The following is a 21,721-nucleotide window of genomic DNA, read 5'->3' on the forward strand; positions in this document are numbered from 1 at the left end:
TCTCTTCATAGAACTAAAAGGTTCATGGACTTCTCTTCTCAGAACAAAAAGGTTCAGGGACTTCTCTTCCAAGAACTAAAAGGTTCAGGGACTTCTCTTCCAAGAACTAAAAGGTTCAGGGACTTCTCTTCAGGAACCAAAAGGTTCAGGGACTTCTCTTCATAGAACTAAAAGGTTCAGGGACTTCTCGTCTTAGAACTCAAAAGTTCATGGACTTCTCTTGCAAGAACTAAAAGGTTCAGGGACTTCTCCTCACAGAACTAAAAGGTTCATGGACTTCTCTTCAGGAACTACAAGGTTCAGAGACATCTCTTCAAAGAACTAAAAGGTTCAGGGACTTCTCTTAGAACTAAAAGGTTCAGGAACTTCTCTTCAGGAACAAAAAGGTTCAGGGACTTCTCTTCATAGATCTAAAAGGTTCAGGGACTTCTCGTCAGGAACTAAAAGGTTCAGGGACTCTTCGTCATAGAACTAAAAGGTTCAGGGACTTCTCTTCATAGACCTAATAGGTTCATGGACTTCTCTTCAGGAACTAAAAGGTTCAGGAACTTCTCTTCATGGAACTAAAAGGTTCAGGGACTTCTCTTCATAGAACTAAAAGGTTCAGGAACTTCTCTTCCCAGGACTAAAAGGTTCAGGGACTTCTCTTCATAGACCTAATAGGTTCATGGACTTCTCTTCAGGAACTAAAAGGTTCAGGGACTTCTCTTCATAGACCTAAAGGGTTCATGGACTTCTCTTCAGGAACTAAAAGGTTCAGGGACTTCTCTTCTTAGAAATAAAAGGTTCAGGGACTTCTCTGCAGGAACTAAAAGGTTCAGAAACTTCTCTTCATAGAACTAAAAGGTTCAGGGACTTCTCTTCATAGAACTAAAAGGTTCAGGGACTTCTCTTCATAGAAATAAAAGGTTCAGGGACTTCTCTGCAAAGAACAAAAAGGCTCAGGGACTTCTCTTCACAGAACTAAAAGGTTCAGGTACTTCTCTTCATAGAACTAAAAGGTTCAGGGACTTCTCTTCTCAGAACTAAAAGGTTCAGGAACTTCTCTTCCCAGAACTAAAAGGTTCAGGGACTTCTCTTCATAGACCTAATAGGTTCATGGACTTCTCTTCAGGAACTAAAAGGTTCAGGGACTTCTCTTCATAGAAATAAAAGGTTCAGGGACTTCACTGCAGGAACTAAAAGGTTCAAGAACTTCTCTTCATAGAACTAAAAGGTTCATGGACTTCTCTTCTCAGAACAAAAAGGTTCAGGGACTTCTCTTCCAAGAACTAAAAGGTTCAGGGACTTCTCTTCCAAGAACTAAAAGGTTCAGGGACTTCTCTTCAGGAACCAAAAGGTTCAGGGACTTCTCTTCATAGAACTAAAAGGTTCAGGGACTTCTCTTGTCAGAACTAAAAGGTTCAGGGACTTCTCTTCCAAGAACTAAAAGGTTCAGGGACTTCTCTTCTCAGAACTAAATGGTTCAGGGACTTCTCGTCTTAGAACTCAAAAGTTCATGGACTTCTCTTGCAAGAACTAAAAGGTTCAGGGACTTCTCCTCACAGAACTAAAAGGTTCATGGACTTCTCTTCAGGAACTACAAGGTTCAGAGACATCTCTTCAAAGAACTAAAAGGTTCAGGGACTTCTCTTAGAACTAAAAGGTTCAGGAACTTCTCTTCAGGAACAAAAAGGTTCAGGGACTTCTCTTCATAGATCTAAAAGGTTCAGGGACTTCTCGTCAGGAACTAAAAGGTTCAGGGACTCTTCGTCATAGAACTAAAAGTTTCAGGGACTTCTCTTCTTAGAACTAAAAGGTTCAGGGACTTCTCTTCTCAGAACTAAAAGGTTCAGGAACTTCTCTTCCCAGAACTAAAAGGTTCAGGGACTTCTCTTCATAGACCTAATAGGTTCATGGACTTCTCTTCATAGAAATAAAAGGTTCAGGGACTTCTCTGCAAAGAACTAAAAGGCCCAGGGACTTCTCTTCCCAGAACTAAAAGGTTCAGGGACTTCTCTTCATAGACCTAATAGGTTCATGGACTTCTCTTCAGGAACTAAAAGGTTCAGGGACTTCTCTTCATAGACCTAAAAGGTTCATGGACTTCTCTTCAGGAACTAAAAGGTTCAGGGACTTCTCTTCATAGAAATAAAAGGTTCAGGGACTTCTCTGCAGGAACTAAAAGGTTCAGGAACTTCTCTTCATAGAACTAAAAGGTTCAGGGACTTCTCTTCATAGAACTAAAAGGTTCAGGGACTTCTCTTCATAGAAATAAAAGGTTCAGGGACTTCTCTGCAAAGAACTAAAAGGCTCAGGGACTTCTCTTCACAGAACTAAAAGGTTCAGGTACTTCTCTTCATAGAACTAAAAGGTTCAGGGACTTCTCTTCTCAGAACTAAAAGGTTCAGGAACTTCTCTTCACAGAACTAAAAGGTTCAGGGACTTCTCTTCTCAGAACTAAAAGGTTCAGGAACTTCTCTTCCCAGAACTAAAAGGTTCAGGGACTTCTCTTCATAGACCTAATAGGTTCAGGGACTTCTCTTCTCAGAACTAAAAGGTTCAGGAACTTCTCTTCCCAGAACTAAAAGGTTCAGGGACTTCTCTTCATAGACCTAATAGGTTCATGGACTTCTCTTCAGGAACTAAAAGGTTCAGGGACTTCTCTTCATAGACCTAAAAGGTTCATGGACTTCTCTTCAGGAACTAAAAGGTTCAGGGACTTCTCTTCATAGAAATAAAAGGTTCAGGGACTTCTCTGCAGGAACTAAAAGGTTCAGGAACTTCTCTTCATAGAACTAAAAGGTTCAGGGACTTCTCTTCATAGAACTAAAAGGTTCAGGGACTTCTCTTCATAGAAATAAAAGGTTCAGGGACTTCTCTGCAAAGAACTAAAAGGCTCAGGGACTTCTCTTCACAGAACTAAAAGGTTCAGGTACTTCTCTTCATAGAACTAAAAGGTTCAGGGACTTCTCTTCTCAGAACTAAAAGGTTCAGGAACTTCTCTTCCCAGAACTAAAACGTTCAGGGACTTCTCGTCATAGACCTAATGGGTTCATGGACTTCTCTTCAGGAACTAAAAGGTTCAGGGACTTCTCTTCATAGAAATAAAAGGTTCAGGAACTTCTCTTCATAGAACTAAAAGGTTCATGGACTTCTCTTCTCAGAACAAAAAGGTTCAGGGACTTCTCTTCATAGAACTAAAAGGTTAAGGGACTTCTCTTGTCAGAACTAAAAGGTTCAGGGACTTCTCTTCCAAGAACTAAAAGGTTCAGGGACTTCTCTTCAGGAACTAAAAGGTTCAGGGACTTCTCTTCATAGATGTAAAAGGTTCAGGGACTTCTCGTCAGGAACTAAAAGTTTCAGGGACTCTTCGTCATAGAACTAAAAGTTTCAGGGACTTCTCTTCTTAGAACTAAAAGGTTCAGGGACTTCTCTTCATATAACTAAAAGGTTCAGGGACTTCTCTTCTCAGAACTAAAAGGTTCAGTCTCTTCATAGAACTAAAAGGTTCAGGGACTTCTCTTCATAGAACTAAAAGGTTCATGGACATCTCTTCTCAGAACTACATGGTTCAGGGACTACTCTTCATAGAACTAAAAGGTTCAGGGACTTCTCCTCATAGAACTAAAAGGTTCAGGGACTTCTCTTCAGGAACTAAAAGGTTCAGGGACATCTCTTCATAGAACTAAAGGTTCCGGGACATCTCTTCATAGAACTAAAAGGTTCAGGGACTTCTCCTCATAGAACTAAAGGTTCAGGGACTTCTCCTCATAGAACTAAAGGTTCAGGGACTTCTCTTCATAGAACTAAAAGGTTCACAGACTTCTCTTCAGGAACTTAAAGGTTCAGGGACTTCTCTTCACAGAACTAAAAGGTTCAGTTACTTCTCTTCATAGACCTAATAGGTTCATGGACTTCTCTTCAGGAACTAAAAGGTTCAGGGACTTCTCTTCATAGAAATAAAAGGTTCAGGGACTTCACTGCAGGAACTAAAAGGTTCAAGAACTTCTCTTCATAGAACTAAAAGGTTCATGGACTTCTCTTCTCAGAACAAAAAGGTTCAGGGACTTCTCTTCCAAGAACTAAAAGGTTCAGGGACTTCTCTTCCAAGAACTAAAAGGTTCAGGGACTTCTCTTCAGGAACCAAAAGGTTCAGGGACTTCTCTTCATAGAACTAAAAGGTTCAGGGACTTCTCTTGTCAGAACTAAAAGGTTCAGGGACTTCTCTTCCAAGAACTAAAAGGTTCAGGGACTTCTCTTCTCAGAACTAAATGGTTCAGGGACTTCTCGTCTTAGAACTCAAAAGTTCATGGACTTCTCTTGCAAGAACTAAAAGGTTCAGGGACTTCTCCTCACAGAACTAAAAGGTTCATGGACTTCTCTTCAGGAACTAAAAGGTTCAGAGACATCTCTTCAAAGAACTAAAAGGTTCAGGGACTTCTCTTAGAACTAAAAGGTTCAGGAACTTCTCTTCAGGAACTAAAAGGTTCAGGGACTTCTCTTCATAGATCTAAAAGGTTCAGGGACTTCTCGTCAGGAACTAAAAGGTTCAGGGACTTCTCTTCTCAGAACTAAAAGGTTCAGGAACTTCTCTTCCCAGAACTAAAAGGTTCAGGGACTTCTCTTCATAGACCTAATAGGTTCATGGACTTCTCTTCATAGAAATAAAAGGTTCAGGGACTTCTCTGCAAAGAACTAAAAGGCCCAGGGACTTCTCTTCACAGAACTAAAAGGTTCAGGTACTTCTCTTCATAGAACTAAAAGGTTCAGGGACTTCTCTTCTCAGAACTAAAAGGTTCAGGAACTTCTCTTCCCAGAACTAAAAGGTTCAGGGACTTCTCTTCATAGACCTAATAGGTTCATGGACTTCTCTTCAGGAACTAAAAGGTTCAGGGACTTCTCTTCATAGACCTAAAAGGTTCATGGACTTTTCTTCAGGAACTAAAAGGTTCAGGGACTTCTCTTCATAGAAATAAAAGGTTCAGGGACTTCTCTGCAGGAACTAAAAGGTTCAGGAACTTCTCTTCATAGAACTAAAAGGTTCAGGGACTTCTCGTCATAGACCTAATAGGTTCATGGACTTCTCTTCAGGAACTAAAAGGTTCAGGGACTTCTCTTCATACAAATAAAAGGTTCAGGAACTTCTCTTCATAGAACTAAAAGGTTCATGGACTTCTCTTCTCAGAACAAAAAGGTTCAGGGACTTCTCTTCATAGAACTAAAAGGTTCAGGGACTTCTCTTGTCAGAACTAAAAGGTTCAGGGACTTCTCTTCCAAGAACTAAAAGGTTCAGGGACTTCTCTTCTCAGAACTAAAGGGTTCAGGGACTTCTCTTAGAACTAAAAGTTTCAGGAACTTCTCTTCAGGAACTAAAAGGTTCAGGGACTTCTCTTCATAGATCTAAAAGGTTCAGGGACTTCTCGTCAGGAACTAAAAGTTTCAGGGACTCTTCGTCATAGAACTAAAAGTTTCAGGGACTTCTCTTCTTAGAACTAAAAGGTTCAGGGACTTCTCTTCATATAACTAAAAGGTTCAGGGACTTCTCTTCTCAGAACTAAAAGGTTCAGTCTCTTCATAGAACTAAAAGGTTCAGGGACTTCTCTTCATAGAACTAAAAGGTTCATGGACATCTCTTCTCAGAACTAAATGGTTCAGGGACTACTCTTCCTAGAACTAAAAGGTTCAGGGACTTCTCATAGAACTAAAAGGTTCAGGGACTTCTCTTCAGGAACTAAAAGGTTCAGGGACATCTCTTCATAGAACTAAAGGTTCCGGGACATCTCTTCATAGAACTAAAAGGTTCAGGGACTTCTCCTCATAGAACTAAAGGTTCAGGGACTTCTCCTCATAGAACTAAAGGTTCAGGGACTTCTCTTCATAGAACTAAAAGGTTCACAGACTTCTCTTCAGGAACTTAAAGGTTCAGGGACTTCTCTTCACAGAACTAAAAGGTTCAGTTACTTCTCTTCACAGAACTAAAAGGTTCAGGGACTTCTCTTCTCAGAACTAAAAGGTTCAGGAACTTCTCTTCCCAGGACTAAAAGGTTCAGGGACTTCTCTTCATAGACCTAAAAGGTTCATGGACTTCTCTTCAGGAACAAAAAGGTTCAGGGACTTCTCTTCCAAGAACTAAAAGGTTCAGGGACTTCTCTTGTCAGAACTAAAAGGTTCAGGGACTTCTCTTCCAAGAACTAAAAGGTTCAGGGAATCCTCGTCATAGAATTAAAAGGTTCATGGACTTCTCTTCAGGAACTAAAAGGTTCAGGAACTTCTCTTCAGGAACTAAAAGGTTCAGGGACTTCTCTTCATAGAACGAAAAGGTTCAGGGACTTCTCTTCTCAGAACGAAAAGGTTCAGGGACTTCTCTTCTCAGAACTAAATGGTTCAGGGACTTCTCGTGTTAGAACTAAAAGGTTCATGGACTTCTCTTCAGGAACTAAAAGGTTCAGAGACATCTCTTCAAAGAACTAAAAGGTTCAGGGACTTCTCTTAGAACTAAAAGGTTCAGGAACTTCTCTTCAGGAACTAAAAGGTTCAGGGACTTCTCTTCAGAGATCTAAAAGGATCAGGGACTTCTCTTCAGGAACTAAAAGGTTCAGGGACTCTTCGTCATAGAACTAAAAGTTTCAGGGACTTCTCTTCTTAGAACTAAAAGGTTCAGGGACTTCTCTTCTCAGAACTAAAAGGTTCAGGGACTACTCTTCATAGAACTAAAAGGTTCAGGGACTTCTCATAGAACTAAAAGGTTCAGGGACTTCTCTTCAGGAACTAAAAGGTTCAGGGACATCTCTTCATAGAACTAAAGGTTCCGGGACCTGTCTTCATAGAACTAAAAGGTTCAGGGTCTTCTCCTCATAGAACTAAAGGTTCAGGGACTTCTCCTCATAGAACTAAAGGTTCAGGGACTTCTCTTCTTAGAACTAAAAGGTTCAGGGACTTCTCTTCATATAACTTTTTTTTTTTTTTTTTTTTTTTTTCATATACTTTATTAATCCCGCGAGGGGAAATTCAGTTTTTCAGTTTTCTTCATAGAACTAAAAGGTTCACGGACTTCTCTTCAGGAACTAAAAGGTTCAGGGACTTCTCTTCTCAGAACTAAAAGGTTCAGGGACGTCTCTTCATAGAACTAAAAGGTTCAGGGACTTCTCTTCATAGAGCTATAGGTTCAGGGACTTCTCTTCATAGAACGAAAAGGTTCAGGGACTTCTCTTCTCAGAACGAAAAGGTTCAGGGACTTCTCTTCTCAGAACTAAATGGTTCAGGGACTTCTCGTGTTAGAACTAAAAGGTTCATGGACTTCTCTTCAGGAACTAAAAGGTTCAGAGACATCTCTTCAAAGAACTAAAAGGTTCAGGGACTTCTCTTCTTAGAACTAAAAGGTTCAGGGACTTCTCTTCATATAACTTTTTTTTTTTTTTTTTTTTTCATATACTTCATTAATCCCGCGAGGGGAAATTCAGTTTTCAGTTTTCACTCTGCATTAATGGAGAGGTCTCAGAGTGAGGGGGCTGCCCACAGAGAGCGCCCCAGAGCAGTTGTTGGGGTTCGGTGCCTTGCTCAGGGGCACCTCGGCAATGCTCAGGAAGTGGACTGGCACCTCTCCAGCTACCAGACCAATTTCCGGACTTGGTCCGTGACGGGACTTGAACCGGCGACCCTCCGGTTCCCAACCCAAGTCCCTACAGACTGAGCTACTGCCGCCCATAACTAAAAGGTTCAGGGACTTCTCTTCTCAGAACTAAAAGGTTCAGTCTCTTCATAGAACTAAAAGGTTCAGGGACTTCTCTTCATAGAACTAAAAGGTTCATGGACTTCTCTTCTCAGAACTAAAAGGTTCAGGGACTACTCTTCATAGAACTAAAAGGTTCAGGGACTTCTCATAGAACTAAAAGGTTCAGGGACTTCTCTTCAGGAACTAAAAGGTTCAGGGACATCTCTTCATAGAACTAAAGGTTCCGGGACTTCTCTTCATAGAACTAAAAGGTTCAGGGACTTCTCCTCATAGAACTAAAGGTTCAGGGACTTCTCCTCATAGAACTAAAGGTTCAGGGACTTCTCTTCTTAGAACTAAAAGGTTCAGGGACTTCTCTTCATAACACTTTTTTTTTTTTTTTTTTTTTTTTTTTTCATATACTTTATTAATCCCGCGAGGGGAAATTCAGTTTTTCAGTTATCTTCATAGAACTAAAAGGTTCACAGACTTCTCTTCAGGAACTAAAAGGTTCAGGGACTTCTCTTCTCAGAACTAAAAGGTTCAGGGACGTCTCTTCATAGAACTAAAAGGTTCAGGGACTTCTCTTTATAGAGCTATAGGTTCAGGGACTTCTCTTCATAGAACTAAAAGTTTCAGGGACTTCTCTTCAGGAACTAAAAGGTTCAGGGACTTCTATTCATAGAACTAAAAGGTTCAGGGACTTCTATTCATAGAACTAAAAGGTTCAGGGACTTCTCTTCATAGAACTTAAAGGTTCAGGGACTTCTCATAGAACTAAAAGGTTCATGGACTTCTCTTCACGGAACTGAAAGGTTCAGGGACATCTCTTCAAAGAACTAAAAGGTTCAGGGACTTCTCTTCTCAGAACTAAAAGGTTCAGGGACTTCTATTCATAGAACTAAAAGGTTCAGGGACTTTTCTTCATAGAACTTAAAGGTTCAGGGACTTCTCGTAGAACTAAAAGGTTCATGGAGTTCTCTTCACGGAACTGAAAGGTTCAGGGACATCTCTTCAAAGAACTAAAAGGTTCAGGGACTTCTCTTCCAAGAACTAAAAGGTTCAGGAACTTCTCTTCTCAGAACTAAAAGGTTCAGTCTCTTCAAAGAACTAAAAGGTTCAGGGACTTCTCTTCATAGAACTAAAAGGTTCAGGGACTTCTCTTCATAGAAATAAAAGGTTCAGGGACTTCTCTTCAAAGAACTAAAAGGTTCTGGGACTTCTCTTCATAGAATTAAAAGGCCAGTAACTCCCTGTTACCCACATCCTTGTGTGTTCTTTTCGCGCAAACTTTCACCTGCTGAAAAGAACTATGATGTGGGTAACAGGGAGTTACTGGCTGTTAAGTTGGCGCTTGAGGAATGGCGTCACTGGTTGGAGGGAGCGGAAGTACCTTTTGTGGTCTGGTCAGATCACAAAAACTTATCTTACATCCAAACAGCCAAGAGATTGAACTCTAGACAGGCTCGGTGGGCTTTGTTTTTCACCAGATTTCATTTTACAGTTACTTACCGGCCTGGTAGCAAGAATGTGAAACCAGATGCCCTTTCCAGACAGTTTCTCAAAGACAGTAAGGATGAGGAATTACCAGACACCATTCTGCCTCCTTCCTGCCTGGTGGCAGCTGTTACTTGGGAGATCCAGTCGGTGGTTAGGGAGGCTCAAAAGGATCCCCCTGATCCGGGTGGAGGTCCTGCTAACTGTCTATTCGTTCCAGATGTTGTCCGTTCGCAGGTCCTGCAGTGGGGACACTCATCCAGGATGGTTTACCATCCTGGCATCACCAGAACCACAGATTTTTTAAAGAGACATTTCTGGTGGCCATCCATGACTGAAGACGTCAAGGAGTTCGTCATGGCATGTACGGTCTGTGCTCGGAGTAAGGCGTCTCATCGTCCGTCTGCGGGGCTATTACGACCTCTTCCGACACCAGGACGTCCATGGTCGCATGTGGCATTGGACTTCGTCACAGGATTACCAGCCTCTGAAGGTAATACAGTAGTACTTACTATTGTTGACCGTTTTTCAAAGTCTGCTCACTTTATCGCTCTTCCCAAACTGCCCTCTGCTTCCGAGACTGCTGAACTGATGACAGTGCATGTCTTCTGGTTGCATTGCATCCCTCTAGACATTGTTTCCGATCGTGGACCCCAGTTTACGTCCCAAGTGTGGAGGGCCTTTTGTCGAGCCTTGGGGGCTCAGGTCAGCCTTTCGTCCGGGTACCACCCGCAAACAAATGGACAGACGGAGAGGGCGAATCAGGACCTGGAGGCGATGCTTCGTTGTGTGTGTGAGCAGAGGCCGAACAGCTGGAGCCAACATCTGGCGTGGGTTGAGTATGCCCATAACTCACTCACCTCATCGGCCACAGGTATGGCTCCGTTCATGTGTTCGTTGGGCTACTTACCTCCGTTGTTTCCGAGTCAGGAGGAGGAGATTGCAGTACCTTCTGTCCAAAGCCACTTGCGGCGGATTCGCAGGACATGGAAGGAGGCTCGTGCTGCACTACTTAGAACTAAGGAACGCAACCAGAAAATGGCAGACAGACGGAGGATGCAGGCTCCGGTTTATGTTCCGGGGCAGCAGGTTTGGCTAAATTCAAAAGATATTCCTCTGAATGTTGCTTCCAAAAAACTGGCTCCTCGATTCATCGGGCCATACGAGGTCGAAAAAGTCATTAACCCTTCTGCTATTCGTCTCAAACTTCCCCCGGCTCTCAGGATTCATCCCACGTTTCACGTTTCGCAGCTCAAGCCACTGGCTACCAGATTATTGTCTCATCTCCATGGGTTTGTTCTCCAGTGTTTGCTCTTGCTCCTTGTACTTTATTGGATATTTGTATTTACTCGTGTTTGTTAACCTCTCGTGTTTTTTCCTTCTCCGTAGTTCCCGTTCTCGTCCCTCCTGCGATTCCGTCTTCCCCTGTTCGTCTCGTGTGTCCGATCTGGCTCATCATCACGCGTGTTTAGGTTTAGGGTTGTTAGGTTGCACTAGAGTCACTTTGATTATTGTATTGCACAAATTATTCACCCCGTGTCACGCACTAGAGTCACTTTGATTATTGTATTGCACAAATTATTCACCCCGTGTCACGTGTTAATAAATTGTTATTTGTTAAACGTTCCTCTGTCTCTGAGTCGTGCGCTTGGTTCCGAAGATTGTCTGACTCGTAACAGCAGATAAAATCCTGATAAAATCCTGAGTTTTTATTACTACAAAACTTAAGTTTGAAGTTTTGATTACTATGAAACTTGAGTTCTGCAAACTCAGGGTTTGAAGTTTTTATTACTATGAAACTTGAGTTCTGCAAACAAACGATAATTTGTTGGAACAACTATTGGGAGTTTTCTTCAAAATTTAATAATTCGAGTTGGCCACAAAACTCAAAAATCTAGTGCATCAAGTTGCCTTGAAATTTTGAGTTTTCCTAAGTTTTTCATTTTTACAGTGAACACAAGTCTCTTCTATGCAAAGCACTGTTTGAAACAGTTGACAAACCAGGGCAACTACTTGCATGCTTAGCAGCTGGTAGGTGTAAAGTTTTGGCTAGCTCCTCCTTAAAGGACGAAACTGGAAAAAACTTTTATGAAAGACTTTATACCTCAGAATCCACAACATCATCACATTCTATACAGAGTTTTCTAGAAACATGTAGTCTCGACTCCTTATCAGAAGCAGATAAATCCACTCTTGGAAGACCAATAACTAGTGAAGAGATAAACAATACAATCAATTCTCTGCAGAACAGAACAGCTCCACAACTAGGTGGTAATGATCCAGAGTTTTATATGTATATATATTGAAGGATAAAAGTTGCTATTTAATCCTTATCCTAAATGTTGTTAATAGAAATCTGACTCCTCTAAATAATTACCTTGAATCTCTCTGCACATTCTTTTGATGGGATGAGAGGAATGACTGAAGACGTCGATTTCTAGGTTAACAGAGTTTATTAACCCAATGAATCAAGAATACAAGTTACAGAGTCTCTGGGTTCAACACTACGTGTCCCTGACAACAGACAGATACCTGGTCAGTTTGCGAAGTCTGAGCCCCGACTATCTTTCCCTGAACCCTTTTCTACATTAGACAGAGAACATCTAACCAAATAATGCATTCAAGAATGTGCGGTTTCCTCCCTCCAATTGGGCAGCTTTCCAAATTATGCGTCTCTTGATATGTGGTTCTCTCAGTGCGTCATACTCCCGAATCCTTTGTCCAATCTGTAGGGGAAGACACTTCCTACTTGGCCTGTTTCTTATCACAACCTGACATCTAGTCTAGTGACCAATTATTTTTAAGGAGAAGACAATTTAGGTGATTAAGAATCAAAGCTCATTGAAGTGGGTGATTGACCAACTGTTCAGGGCTTTAAACTAAACCTATGTTTGAGTTGGTGAGTGATTCACTTTGAAAGACCACACCAAACACATGCTGGAATATGCACTCACTCTTTCAAGCCCTCTTCACACAAAACACCTTTATATGCTGAAAAGTCAGACAATTTTATTAACACACACAAACCTAGAACAAAACATGATAAAATAACTGGTATGATTTAAATGTAAGCAGAAATCATTAAAACTATAAATATCAAACCTTTCCTTTGGACTGGGTGATGAAACCTTATCACATTTATTCAACAACACTTTATTGAAGTGAACACATTGAATATTATTCTATCAATATCTCTCTCTCTCTCTATATATATATATATATATATATATATATATATATATACCGTAACTCCATAGACCTCTGCTGAAGATGTACCTTCTGTCAATAGGGAAAGGTTTCTTACAAGGCTCATTATATGCTGCCAATATATCTATAATCCTTTGACTACCACCCCCACCCCCCCCAAGTGTATATGGCCGTTTACCCTGATGTATGTGGACAGTGAAATCTTTTCAAACGTATTTGTGAAAAGACATGACACCACTCTTAATCAGCTCTGACCAGAAAGTCTTTATAAGCAGGAACTCATACAAAAATTAATCAGGCATAAGGTCTTGGAAGCACAGAACACCTAGGGCTTGATTTACTAAACGTTTGCGTGTATTAAAATGTGTGCAAACTTGATACCACCAGCAAAAAACATGTTATCTGATGTACTAATGTGACAGACTTAAGATGAACGCTGGCATTCATGAAGGCAAACACTCAGGCAGGCATCAGGATCAACACGTTTATTTTCTGTAACGTAGCAAGAGGGCACATGTCACACGTACAGCAGTATGGTCTCTCTCCCTGCAGCGAGTGAAACAAAATGTCCGACGTTTTTATCATAATGTAGCGTCACTTTCATCGGACAAAACTAACTTCAAAAGTTATATACAAACTTACACTAAGTTCACGCTACATTTTGGTACAGTTTAAAACAGAACAACTTTTTATACTCGCTAGCTTAAAAATGGAAGAGAGCATCTCACACGTCTTACCAGTACAGAAGCCGTCCCTCTTATGCCGGGAACGCGCAGCTTTGATGCACATGTGCGTCCTTGTGTCCCATAAAATAATGTCCCCCCCCCCCCCCCCGCTACAACAAGTAATACAGAACCAATTAAGCTATTTACAACAGTACTCTCCATGTTGTTACGACCCGCTCGTTTAGGTCCTAACAAACAGTGGAGAACCACACAGCCAACTTGCTTTTAAGTGACATTTATTTTACAATCGCCCCAAAACACAAGTAGCAGGTTGTTGATCTTGGTGGTCCACCGATGAGAGAGAGAGAAAGCCTTGGCAGCCTGGCTTATATGCCCTCCCACTCAGCTGTACTTCATCTGCAATCAACAGTAGGTGCTGGTCTCCAACCAACCAGCCGGCACGCCACCTCCAACCACCAGATGACGCCAACAAACTGAAACACAAACCAAAAACAGTACCAAGCCAAAAACAGGGGCCGTCACACCTCCCCCCATAAAAAAACGGAGACCCTTGTGGGTCAACGTAAGAATCAAGTTACTGCTCGAGAAAGAGCATCTGCCATCACGTTATCCCTGCCCTTGATGTGACAGATATCGAAGCTGTAGGGCTGTAAAAATAGCAACCAGCGCATCAACCTCTGATTGCTGTTCTGCATGCTAGACAGAAAAGTCAGGGGGTTATGGTCGGTAAATACTGTAACTGGTGCACTCCCTGAACTTACATACACCTCAAAGAACTGTAGAGCCCAAATAAGCGCCAACGTCTCCTTCTCAATGACGGAGTAATTTAATTGATGACGTTTGAACTTACGGGAGAAGAAGCAGACTGGATGATCAATTTCCCCCTTCCCTTCCTGCAGAAGTACTGCTCCTGCACCAACTCCACTTGCGTCCACCTGGATTTTAAAGGGTTTGTGAAATTTTGGAGCTGCAAGCACAGGAGAACAGCAGAGCAAGGATTTCACCGTAACAAAAGCATCATGACAAGTGGGTGACCACACAAAACTATTCCTTTTACTTAAAAGGTTTGTCAGCGGAGCTACCACAGTTGAAAAATTTGGGCAAAACCCCCGGTAATACCCGACCATACCCAAAACCCTTCCCAACTCTTTCTTTGTTGCTGGCACTGGGTATTTATCAATAGCCTCCACTTTGGCTCTCACAGGACGTACTTCCCCTTGACCCACAACCTTTCCAAGGTATGTTACTTTAGCTTTAGCAAACTCGCATTTGGACAAGTTGATTGTCAGATTAGCTTCAACCAGACGATCAAACAGGTCCCCAAGACGCTTAACATGACACTCCCAAGAATCACTGAAGACCACAACGTCATCCAAATATGCCGTGCATCCCGACAAACCCTGCAAAACTTTGTTCATAAGCCGCTGGAACGTGGCTGGAGCATTCCGCAAACCAAATGGCATGACGTTGTAAGCAAACAATCCGTTTGGCGTTATGAAAGTGCATATTTCTTTTGCCCTGGACGTCAATGGCACCTGCCAGTAACCTTTTAGAAGGTCTAGCTTCGTCACAAAACTAGCACCACCTACCTCATCTACACAATCATCAATACGAGGCAATGGATAACAATCTGGTTTAGTGGCAGCATTTACCTTCCTGAAGTCCGTACAAAATCTATCTGAACTATCATACTTAGGAACAAGCAAACATGGTGATGCCCACTGGGAGGATGCTGGCTCTGCGATTCCATTTTCCACCATATACTCAATCTCTTTTTCCATACGTCTCCGCTTCTCTACTGAGACACGATAAAAACGCTGTTTAATGGGTTTAGCATCACCAACCTCTATGTCATGCTGCACATAGGTGGTACGCGACGGAGTGTCTGAAAAAAGAGAGAGGTGAGAATTAATCAATTTAATTACATCCTTAGATTGTTCCTCTGACAATTCAATCAGCAGATCCCCTAAGTCCTTCAAAAAGGCTGAGTTGTTCAGTTTTCCTGTAACAACTTGCTCTGACTGAACCGCAAAGTCTTCAGATGGGACCATGACAGATTTTGCAGCGATAAACACCGGTTTAAAGTGAGGCACTGGCACAGATTCATTATCACCAGCCTTTTCTGCCCTAACATCTGCCTGTCCACCATAATACGGCTTCAGAAGGTTGACATGACACCACTGAACTTTCTTTCTCCTATTAGGCGTATGAATCAGATAGTCAACCTCAGACATACAACTCTTAACCGTATATGGACCACTAAACTTAGCCTGGAAAGGGGAACCCACAATGGGCAACAACATCAATACTTGATCACCTGGTTCAAATTGTCGAGACCTGGCCTTGCGATCAAAAAGATCCTTCATCTTTTCCTGAGCCCCACCAAGCTGTCTTCTTGCAGCTGCACAAGCAGTATACAAACGGCACCGAAAATCATTTACATAATTCAAAATATGGTCAGGGGGATCAACAGTTTTCCACTGGTCACTTAACACCGCCAGGGGGCCACGTACAATGTGCCCAAAAACCAACTCATTTGGTGCAAAACCTGTACTCTCCTGACAAACTTCCCGCACTGCCATCAAGAGCCAAGGCAGACCTTCTTCCCAGTCACCTGAAAGCTCATTACAATAGGAACGTAGCATTGATTTCAAGGTCTGGTGAAATCTCTCCAAAGCTCCCTGAGACTCTGGATGATATGCACTGGAAACATTGTGTTTCACTTTAAGCTGCTTCAACACCTGAGCAAAAGTACGAGACATAAAGTTTGTCCCCTGATCTGTTTGTATCACCCTTGGAATGCCAAAGGTGGAAATAAAAGTAGTCAAGGCCCTAAAAACAGGCTTCACCTTTATCGAGCGCAAAGGAAAGGCTGCTGGGTACCTTGTACTCTTGCACATTATGGTCAACAAGAAAATACTTCCACTTTTACTCTTTGGCAGAGGACCAACACAATCCACAATCAAGTACTCAAATGGATTTTCCACAACAGTAATTGGGCACAAAGGAGCTGGCCTGACCTTCTGATTGGGCTTGCCAGTCAGCTGACACGTATGACACGTCTTACAATACAGAGATACATCCCTCTTCAACAATGGCCAGAAGAAATGACGAAGCACCCGGTCATAGGTCTTCCTAATCCCCAAATGTCCTGCAACTCCATCATGTGAGTTGCTCAACACCAATTTCCTGAATGCAGAAGGCACCACCACTTGAGTTACCTGATCGACATTCACATTATCCACTCTCCGTGTCCACTTCCTGAGTAGCACCCCCTCCCTAAAGAAGTAACCACTTTCCATCTCCTGTATTTTTCCCTCAGAACAAACCATGTGAAATAAAGATGACAATGTGGGATCTACTACCTGTTCTGCAATAAGTTCCTCCCTACTGACAGACGTCAAAGGCAAAGGACAGAGGGAAGTCTGATCCCCGATGTCCACTGGAGCTTTACCTTCAGAACACATCAGTGGGGAACTTGACAGTGTAGACCCTTCACTGTTTCCTGCAACCATCCTACTCATTGCCCGAGTAACTGCACAAACAGGAAAAACAGTTGGATGTTGTCTAGCACACTCATCTGGACCTTGAGAGTACTCGGGTGATGCAGTCACTACGAGAGAAGGGGAATCGTCTTTCCACACTCTTGCCCCTGCCAGGTCATTACCCAATATAACATCCACACCCTCCATTGGCAATGAGTTCCGCACCCCCATGACCACCTCACCCTTAACTAGATCTGAAAAGAGGGTAAGACGATGCAATGGTACAAACAGTGGAACCAAACTAATTCCAAGAACTGGAGTCCTCTCACACGTGTCTGTGGCTGAAGAAAACGGCAACATGTGTTCCAAAATGAAACTCTGGGATGCTCCCGAATCCCTCAAAATATTTACAGACTTCCTCTCGCCATCATTCAGAGACACAAACCCCTTGGATATGAAAGGAGTATACAATTCATCCGTCCCCTTTGATGACAGTTTAGGAGATGTATCTGACACTCCCTGAGTCCGCACTGCTGAAATTGAAGCCACCATACCAACCGATTTCACATACACACTTGAATTGGCTGAATCCTGGTCTGACCTGGAAATTGGACACTCTCCTTTCCAGTGACCTTTATTTTTACATGAATGGCACACTTTTCCTGGATCAAATTTACCATCGGTACCCAGTACACTTCTTACAGTCGCCCATGAACCCCGATCAGCCCCGACAAATTTCCCTGGACTAAACCTCCCATAGTCCTTTGTACCTCTGCGCCAGTCTGGGGAAGTAGCATGAGTCAACACATACTCATCTGCTAGCACCGCAGCCGCTGAAGCTGTCTTAACTTTACTCTCATTAAGGTGTACCGTGATGTGGAACAGAGTTTTTAAATTGTTCCAATATAATAAGGTTACCCAAATCATCGAAATTATCCACCTCTGAGGCTGAGCACCAACGTGCAAAGTGAGCTGAAATTTCACGTGCAAACTCTACATGAGTCTGTCTATCACCTTTCTTCCAGCTTCTAAATCTTTGCCTATATGCCTCAGGAACTAATTCATAAGCTTTCAAAACTGCAGCTTTCACTTTACTATAATCAACAGAATCACCAGAACTGAGGGCAGCATATGCTTCCTGAGCTTTCCCTGTGAATACACATTGCAGCATTAGGGTTCTGTCCGCATCGGGCCAACTCCTTGTATCTGCAACTCTCTCAAACAACGAAAAGAATGTGTCCGGATCCTTCTCATTGAATTTAGGTAACAAGCGCAAATTACCAGAAACATCAAATCCAGCATTGCCATCAACACTCTGTCCCAACAAACCAGAGCCCAGGAGAGCTTCACTAGCTTTCCCCTCTCTTACCAACTCCAGCTTCAACTCTTCAAGCTTTAACCTTTCCCTCTCTAGAATCAACATCACCTCGGCCTCTTTATCTTTCTTTGCCTGCTCTGACTGCAACTTCAACTGCAACATTTCCCTTTCCCAGTTAGCCTTTTCTCTTTCTAACTGCATGTATTGATCAAAAGAAAACTTCCCAACAACTCCTGGAAACTGTAGTCCAGAACCCTTACTCTCCTCAGGTTCCAAAATACCTCCTGCAACTGCCAACCCCTCAACAATGACCCTTAAGTCATCTTTCCTAGGAATAATCTCAGTCTTCCTCCAACCTAAATGCACAGCTAAATCAACAAAATCTGCCTTTGTAAATTGACACAATGTTCTCCGAGAAGGCCGCTCCAAAAACTCTGCCACCAAAGGATTTTTGTGCTTGGTAGACATATTGTACACAAAAGAGACACTTTTAACATTCAACCCTTGTAACTATTTAAAGAAAATGACCTTCGGTGCAACACACAATGCACAACCATAGAGAGGGCTGATTTGAGAAAAAGGAGCATTCCCCCACCTGAACTGCCTACCCAAATCTTAATAACTCAACCCTAGAATCTTCGTATGCGTACTGGTGGTGGGTACTTATGTGCTTAAAGCCCGCTTGCAAAGGGGAAAACAAATTGTCTTCAGCCAATGCTACGGATAGCACCCCCAAGACAACTGCTTTAAGCCACACGGACAACATACAAAAATAAAAAAAACCTGAAAAAAAAAAAAAACTCAACAGCCTCCTTGTGAGGACTGCTGCTACATCCTACGCAGGGGAAAAATACAAGCTCCCGAAAAATGTTTTCACAACCCTTCTACAGCCACACACTGCATGAGCACCTAACCAAATTCCAATAAGCAACCAGTTTAACAATGACTAAAACACACACAAGGGAAAACAGAATGTCACTTCTCCAGATTACTACAACGCAGCTAAACAATCAACATACTGACTTGTTTCCTCATTGGACGAGCCCCCATTTTGTTACGACCCGCTCGTTTAGGTCCTAACAAACAGTGGAGAACCACACAGCCAACTTGCTTTTAAGTGACATTTATTTTACAATCGCCCCAAAACACAAGTAGCAGGTTGTTGATCTTGGTGGTCCACCGATGAGAGAGAGAGAAAGCCTTGGCAGCCTGGCTTATATGCCCTCCCACTCAGCTGTACTTCATCTGCAATCAACAGTAGGTGCTGGTCTCCAACCAACCAGCCGGCACGCCACCTCCAACCACCAGATGACGCCAACAAACTGAAACACAAACCAAAAACAGTACCAAGCCAAAAATAGGGGCCGTCACAATGTAGATAAAAAACGCACAGGAAAAGTGATTGTACAGTTCTGGACAACATGTTTTGAGAATGTTCACAAACATTCAATAGCAAAATATTTTAAAACAAAAATATTTACTCTGCTACACTAACAGCGTGCAGTGAAGATTGCGTCTTGAGCAAAACAACATGTATTGTTCATTTAGTACGTTTGCCTTAATGAGTATGCAATATGGGGCATTTCTGCCTCAGTGTGCAAAATACTGGGAGGAGAAAATGCAAAGAAGTTAAGTTAGTACACGCAATGCAATTTACCAAGCCAGGCTAAAATTGCGGTGATTGTGACAGTGTCTAAATTTAAAACCTTTGAAAGGAACGTGCTAATTCAGGGGCTCAGGGTTACGCATAACAGGCTGCAGTTAGGAGGAGCTATAGGCTCAATAAAAGAAGGCGTAAAGATTGCTTTTGTTCCCCCCACACATGCATTTTTGATTTTGGTTCAATAACTTTTAACAAAGAGAAACACCATGATAAAACTGATATTGCTGAATATTCACAACCTCTGCATTCTACAGAATTGCAACAGCTGCTCAGAATATCACAATAGTTGACATGCTGCTGAACCAGGATCCCATGATCCATCCCTTACACACCTATGTAGTACATCTTCACAAACCTAAAAGAATTACTCTCACATGGTTAACACAATTAAAAGACATATCCACACATTTATCAAGATGAATGAAGCCATGAAAATATGTACTATCAACGTTTTAAACTGAGCATTTCCTTTTTCTCGGGTTGCACTATTGCTCTCCGGTGCGCTCCTTTTGCAAAGGCATTTATGTCCGATCACACACAGCACTCGTGCGCAATGGTCCTATCAGTGTGCCTGAGTGCCGTGCCACAGCTCTTGCGCAATGTATGACAATTCATTCAAGAAATTAAGGGAATTCTGTGTTCTTCTGATAACCCAAATGTTGTTTTTGTTATATTGAGATTTATCTGCTATAACTTGAAAATGCTGGACGTTCATTTGTTTCTACCACTAATACCCATTTTGCGCTTGCAGTCTTCCTGCTTTCCATTCCAAACTCTCTGTGATGTGAACCAGTAGAACACGCAAAAGCCTGACTGAAATACTACCGCCTCCACAAGGTTTGCACCTACTATCATTCACACAAACTTTCTTTGTAGGTCACCCGCAAAACGGTCAAACGCAATTTAGTGCTCTTATTAGAATCTTAGTAAATCAGGCCCCTAATGTTATGAACAAAATGGACTCTAATAGATCAACATTGTCTCTCATATGTAAGTTAGCAAGGGGAACATATATACACTGCTTCTGGAGCTGTCTAAGAATATAACAGTTCTAGTCATGTGTGTCTAAGGAAGTGACAGCAATATTCAAACACAGCATTTCTAAATATATGGGTCCATTTTTATTGGGGATGTCGTCTTTGAATACAGTTATGGATGTGAAAAAAACAAAATTCCTCAATAAACTCCTGTTGTTTTTTTTTGCCAGAAAGAGTATATTATTTGATTGAATTAGTGAGAAACCCCCCCACTGTAACTCAGTGGGACAGCATTTTTTTTTTAGAGTTTTTCCAATGGAAGGTGCCAAAGTGCCTAATTAAAAGGAAATGACAACTCTTTTATTGGCATCAGCCCCTAATGGATTACCTGGGATCTAAGTGAAATAATACAGAGAGGAAACACTGGCTTAGAAGGTGCCAGACTGACCTGACTGGTGATAAGAAATGTTTCTTAACAGATACAGGGACACATATTCTTGATTTGTTGATAGGTTATGGTTTTATTTTATTGTATTTTTATTTTATTTTAATTATTTGAAAACTAAGAGTTAGATGGGACTGGTGCTAAAGTTCAACATCTACTTGAATAACTTCTCTGAAAGATGCATTTTATAAGGGTTTTTTTTAGATTTGAAGAGCCTTGTTGATCATTTTATCACTTCACTTCATATTGTTGTACCGTCTGGGGCAGCATACTTGGTAAAGTTGTTGTCTTTCAACAGAAGAATGAGGGTTTGATTCCCAGCTCCTGCAGTAACATGTCTGATGTATTTTTGGGCAAGACACTCAATTATTTTAATAATTAAAACTTTAAACGGTATGCCGCTTTCTTGAAACCTCTGACAACGTTGCCATTGTAACCTGTCCAGGAGTAAACTTTTGCAAATTAAAGGTCTGAATATATGAATGCATTCATATTATTGTCAAAGTTCCCCCCCCCCCCAAAAAAAACAAAAAAAAAAAACAATTTCCATCCTCTTTTGCATTCCTCAAAGGTTTCAGCACACTTGCATCATCTTGCTAAATATTACATTTCCCTGGTGTGTGGGCTTGTGTGCATGTGGGTTTTTGCTAGAGAGAGAATATATCTTCATGTTTCACTGTTTGTGTCTTTTTTTGATAATACGTGTGTGAGAGATAGAGCATTTGTGATGCTGAGATTAAGCAAAAGTGT

The 21,721-nt window shown here is 41.9% G+C and overlaps 1 long non-coding RNA gene across 2 annotated transcripts; it reads right to left on the minus strand.

Annotated features, from left to right (window-relative positions):
• Nucleotides 1-13,341: 13,341 nt before the first annotated feature.
• Nucleotides 13,342-19,232, minus strand: LOC306836538. Of its 2 annotated transcripts, none has more exons than XR_013780791.1 (2): nt 18,910-19,232; nt 13,342-14,018 (listed from the first exon to the last, which is right to left on the minus strand). It is a non-coding gene; the product is annotated as an uncharacterized lncRNA (long non-coding RNA). The 2 variants fall into 2 exon arrangements; XR_013780792.1 differs by having other exon boundaries at nt 13,342-14,050.
• Between the last annotated feature and the right edge of the window lie 2,489 nt (nt 19,233-21,721).

Source organism: Symphodus melops, assembly GCF_947650265.1.
Source record: "Symphodus melops genome assembly, chromosome: 16".
NCBI classification, from domain to species: domain Eukaryota; kingdom Metazoa; phylum Chordata; class Actinopteri; order Labriformes; family Labridae; genus Symphodus; species Symphodus melops.